This window comes from Capsicum annuum, chromosome 5, assembly GCF_002878395.1.
Source record: "Capsicum annuum cultivar UCD-10X-F1 chromosome 5, UCD10Xv1.1, whole genome shotgun sequence".
In the NCBI taxonomy this organism is placed as follows: Eukaryota; Viridiplantae; Streptophyta; class Magnoliopsida; order Solanales; family Solanaceae; genus Capsicum; species Capsicum annuum.
This window is the reverse complement of record NC_061115.1, coordinates 188,176,157-188,182,339: the sequence shown is the minus strand read 5'-3', so window position 1 is coordinate 188,182,339 and position 6,183 is coordinate 188,176,157.

The window sequence follows — 6,183 nt, the reverse complement described above, 5'->3', positions numbered from 1 at the left end:
CCTGGAGAACATGATGAAGAAATTAAAAGCCAAGCAACAAGGTAATGAAATTGCAAGTCAGGAGCTCGCTCGGAGAACAGAGTAAGGAAATTGCAAGTCAGGAGCCCACCTGGAGAATGGAGTGATGAAATAGCAAGTCAAGAGCCAAGGAAAGCTGCATAGATAGGACTTTTGTAATTTTATTTATGTTTTTATTTTGTAATTTTCATTTTTCGATGTGATGACAGAGCCGCGGACCAGAACCTCGATGGGACCTCACTCGACTCTCCAACACGGTGTAGTCCCTCCTTAACCACATGTGATTTGATCCCCACATAACTTGAGATCGGTATGATTTCCAAAATAAAGACTCGATTGCCTTTCTTCCTTCTGCTCTTTTCTTTTGAATAATGTTCGGGATAAAATTTTATCTCGTTGTCTACTTCTTTGTCTGAAAACACTTTGTGTTTACATTCAAAGAGGGGCATGATGTAGCCACGTAATTCTATTCCTCCGAAATGTCAATTTTACCTATTTAATTCTCCTTACCATACATCCTGTTTTATCCCTTTTCGGATTTTATTTTAAAGAAAATGATTTTGACCTTTTAAAACTATTTCGAAAGATTCAAGAGAATGTCAAAATAATTTTAAAAGATTTTACAGAGTCGCCACTTGATTTTTTATAGAAAATATCAAGAAAACTAAAAAAGATTTCAAAGATTCAAGAAAACAGAAATAAACCTTTGAAATAAGAAAAAATGAGTAATGGTTCAATTAATGCCCTAAGAAGGGTTTTAAGGGACTTAGGAGCATCCGTTTTAAAACGGTTCACCCAAAGACTTATTTTTTGACTAACTAAAAAATGTGACTAACTTTACGAAAAGGTTGACTTTAAAATACTAAAATTATATATTTTACTCAAAATTGACATTTGCTCATTCAAACGAGCAATAGTCTACTTAAATTAGAAAGGAAGCTACAACATGGTCTACTTATTAATTTTGAGAAAATTATTCCGCCATATTTATAATTAAATTTTTAAAAAAATGTTAGTAAAAATTCTACTTGAGAAAATATTTTCTTAATTTGTAATTATTTTCTAAGAAAGGATATGAAACATCTTACTTGAATTAAAAAGAGAACCTATCTAGACTGGGTGACATGTTTGAATTTAATAAGTTGGTTTTTGTGGTTATTTACTATCATTTGTTGTCATAAAAATGGTCAGTTTATTATGGAAAACACTTTTGAAAAATATCATATTAAAAATATTTTATCGATTTGCTGCAAGTTAGAATTTACGAGAAAAATTAACTTTTCGAGTTTGAAGAAAATTATTTTTACCCAAGTGGACTATTAATTACATGAATAAAACGAATGCCATTTCGAAAACGTAGTATTTAATTTTTTTAAAGACTTACTTTTAGGAAGAAAGAATCGAAAGACATACTTTAATCCATTCAGACGAGATAAATCAAGTATGAAAATTGAAATAAAATAAAATAGCAACAACGATTAATTAATTAAAGTTAGCACAAATAAACAAGTATAAATAAGAGAACAAGAGTTTAAAAGATAGAATTGGGCCTTTTTGGGCCCATCAGTGGGCTGCCCAGCTTTGGGCTTCCCATCTTATGGACTTTTAAGTCCATTTCCCTGCAATGTATATCAGCTGTATACTGACTGTATATCAGTTTCGTTGCTGCTGCGTTTTTGTGTATATCTGGTGTATATATGACCATATATTAGTCATATATGCATGTTTTCCGGTCCTCCACAAAATATCCCAACTTTACCTCCTCGGGTTCCACTGCGTATCCCCAGTATACTATTGTATATCAGTGTATGCAGCCTTATTTCTTGTCCTTTGGTTCATTTTGAAACTTTGGCATGGATTTTGACTCGACGGATATGCAAGGGGGAGTTCGTTTGGACTCATCGGGGTGTCACATGTAACAACAAAGAAAAAGGATTAGTGAATGCTCAAGAGGAGAAGGGTGGAATATTCAATAGATTAGAATAACTATTAGTCAAACAATTACTATTTATACTACATCATATTTGCAACAATCCATAGATAGCAAGGAATATGGAATGGAATCATGAATTAATTGCGCTCTTATGCCAATAGCCCACAACAGCGACTTTGGTAGAGTACGGGAATATCAGAATAAACTAGAAGCATATGTTGGGAGCAATAAATCAAAATACATAATAGAAGAAGCATTGTATGTTGTGAGCATGGGAACTAATGATTTCATAGAGAATTATTATTCATCAACAAGCCCACGGGAGTTGCAGTACATGATAGAACAATTTCAAGGCTTCATTATTGACCTTGCAGAGGACTTTATTAAACAAATTTATCAACTTGGAGCTAGGAAAATATTATTTACTGGACTTCCTCCAATGGGTTGTTTTCCTTTGGAAAGAGCAGTAGATTATGCAAACAGAGTTGGTTCGTATAGATTCAAATCTAAAATGGCTAAAACAATTGAGCTAGTAAACGCCAAGGCTTTTAAACATATGCAAAATATAGCACCATACAAACAATTAAAACCTTATGGAGATTCAACCAATCCCGGCTACAACGTGACTCATAACAGTGTAAAAAAAATAGAATAGTGTAAAGAGAATGGAGCCTTACCTATTTTCGGGCAGCGATACCGGGACGCCGAAATGAGCAAGACGACTTCGGGATCGAATTTCGAACTCAAGTTTTGCCGGAGTTTAGGATGACCTCGACGGTCTTTTGAGAATTTCGGTTTCGTGAGGTTAAAGGAAAGCACCTTCAGAACCCCCAATTTTTCCCCAAAATTCTCTCTTTTTCCATGGTGAGGGAGGGGCTATTTATAGATGAAATCCGGATTGGAAAAAATAATTTTTTGCAAAAGTTGGGATGGAATTTGTATTCTAATTCCACTAACAATCCCCTCCATATCTTGCATTAATGAAGAATTCAGAGCAAATTTCCGGTGTAACACCATTTGGGGACTGTTTCCCCTGCCATTGTTGGCTTCAAAGGCTGACAGTGCTAGAAATAGATGATGATGCGGCTAGGGTTTTTGGGGTTTGACGTCGTTTGGTCGTCGTTGACGGGTACGTTGAGATCCCGTTGATGGGGTTGTACGCTGTTGTTTTGCTTTTGTTAGTTGAAGTTGGTCGCTGATTTTGCTGTTGAGATTGTACGCGTATTTGTTGGTGTATTGCTGTCTGTTTTGTGTTAAAGGGGGAAAGAAGAAAGGGCCATTGGGCCGGGTCAGATGGACGTTGGGCTGGGGCGAGGGAATTGCTGCTTTGGGAGTGGGCCGAATCAGCTGTGTGGGCTGGTTGTATTGTTGTTGGATATTGGGCCTGGTTTGAGAAAAAGGGAGAAGAGGTTTGGGCTGAGGTTAATGTGGTAATGGGTATTTTAGTATAAATAACATAAATACCAATAAAAGTAATTACATTCTCTCCCACTTTTTTAATTACTTTACTCTCTCTCCCTATCAATATACATAACATTAGGAGTGAACGTTCGGTATTTTCATAATTCGGGTTCAGTAATTCAATAATCGGTAAATGAAAGTAAATACCAAATACCATACCATTAAACTTCGATTCGATAATTCAGTAATCGGTAAATTAAATTTTGGTTTGGTACGGAATTCGGTATTACCATATTAAAGTTAGACATGCTTATAGTGATCCTATTTGGTGATAATAGTGGTGATTTCCAACCAACGTTTTGAGAAAAATTCAATTTTTTATGGTAGTTTTATACCTCTGAATACACAGTTTTAGTCCAAAATAAATCAATTTTGTTTGATCTTGTTACAAGTTGATATGTGTGGCTCAATTAATGAAACACCTTAAAACCTATGTTATTGTAGTTAGATCCAGCTCCAAGAAGGGGAGAACTGGATGTCACACGAATAACATTTACGTCAAACTGGATGTAACACGAACTGAATGTAATGAACTGGATGTAAATGTGATGCAAAGTCATAATATTACTTCTTTAAATATGATGGAGAGCAATATATGTTATGTTGTCTTCCAAGTGCTGAGTTTTTGGATAATTTCCATCTGCTGTTGACATGTGAACACAAGGATTAAGAAGGCTTGGCCCTTGGTTAAAGCCATATTCCAACCTATGTTGGGAATATTAGAGTTGGGTAAGTGTAGTCAGCAATAGTGTTATGTATCATGTCATGAAGACTTCTTTTCTGTTGTTTCCTTCCACGCCCTGATTTTTATTCTTAGCGTGATATTTTCGTCAAAAGTTGTCATATGTTAGTTGCAAGGAAGTCTGATATGTAAAGTTAAGAGTCTACTTTATGTCTATGTTTAATAGTTCAAAGCTTGCTTGAGCAATATTCACACAAGTATGTGGCCTTTGGAGTGTGGACTAGGTATGTGGCCTATGGGTCACTTAACTATTATTGGATATTCGAGAAATACCAAATACCAAATGGTAGTAACATTTTTTTACCAATCCCGAACCCAAATATCGTAATTTTAAAATTTTACTCCCAAATACCAAATTACCGAATACCAATTATCAAATTTTTTGGTTCGGTACGGTAATTCGGATTCTGATATTTTATGCCCACCCTTACATAACATAGCCGGTATATACATAACATTCTGTGTATATGTGGAATTTTTGTAATATGTTTAGGGAGTTGAAAATTTTTGTAATATTGAAAACATAAGTTGTGTATTTGTGTAATTTTTTGGTATTTTTAAGTGTAAACAATATAAATCCCCTAACTTAAGAAAGTAATTACACAAAATTCCCTTTTAATTTCTCTCCTGAATTTTGACAAATATACTCATACATTCGAACAAATATTATACATAGGTCAAATGTATAATGAAACAGTTATTCCTAAATTTAAGGTAATTGAAATAAGTAATGATATTACTGTTCCTTAATTAACGGCAATAATTAGCTAACATTAACTCATTTATGGATAAAACTAGTAACTTAAATTTGAATTTCAAAAAAAAAAATCTACGAAGTCAATTTTTTTTTTGTAATATTTGATTCAAGATCTGGAAAGCAAAAAAGCTCTATTGCTGTAACAAATTTCTTCTAAAAAATTTTGAAAAAGCAACAAAATTCTTCTACATACATTGTTAAATAACTTAAAAAGCAACATGAATATCCCAATATTGCTGCGGCATTCTGGAATTTGGGAGTCAGAAACTAGTTTTAAGTTATACAAAAGTGACGCAATAATTATTTCGAAAAGTATTACTTTCTTCAAATTGGTTTCTACGATTGCCATGAAGTTGGATATAGACGAAGTGCGTAAAAAAATTGAAGTGAAATATTTGGTTGAAGGAAACTCTTCTCCAATTGTAATAAGAAACGACAATGGAGTGAGGGTTTACGTTGAGTTAAAGAAATAACTTGCAGGTTTGGTTAATTTTTCGCTTTGTATTTCAACTTGCGATAAAGCCAATAGTAAAATAGAGTTTGATAAAGCAACTGGTGTTGTAATGTGTATCAAGGGTAGTGAATATGATTCGGTTGCGTTAACAGCTGTTGAAACGGATAATCAGTATGCTCTATATGTGCCTAAAATGGAAGTAAAAAACTTTATTACTGATTATAAGAACACTGAAATAATGGTGAGTCAGATATACAAGGATAAGGAAATTCTTGTTTCAGTAATGGCAAGACACGCAATAGCGAATGGACTTAACACAAAAGTGAAATGATCCGACAAAAAAAGGTATGATATAAGACTATCAATTGTATGTCCTGATCTTATAACATATGTAAATTTTATTTTATTTTTAAGAAGTTTATGTTGTGTAGTTTTGTGAATTGTTGATGTTTAATGTTAATATATGAATATATAATGTGATATTATATGTGTTTGGTAATGTATAATTAAACCGTGCCAGTTAAAGAAATGTATGATACACTAGTTTAAGAGATTGTGAAGTCGTTTGTGTATTATTACTGGTTTGTTAAGTTAAATATTCGAATGTATAATTTTAATTATACATTCAGAGATATGTATAATATAACTGAAGCAGTGAAAATATTTCTTTTTTGTTATTGCTATTTTAATTTTTAATATTTTTGTTTTATACATTTATTAAGTTTTTATTTGGTGATGCAGATATGTACTGATAACATGAATACAGACTTTTTGAAATTTAATGTGTTTTATGAATTATTTTTATAAGTTTAAAAACG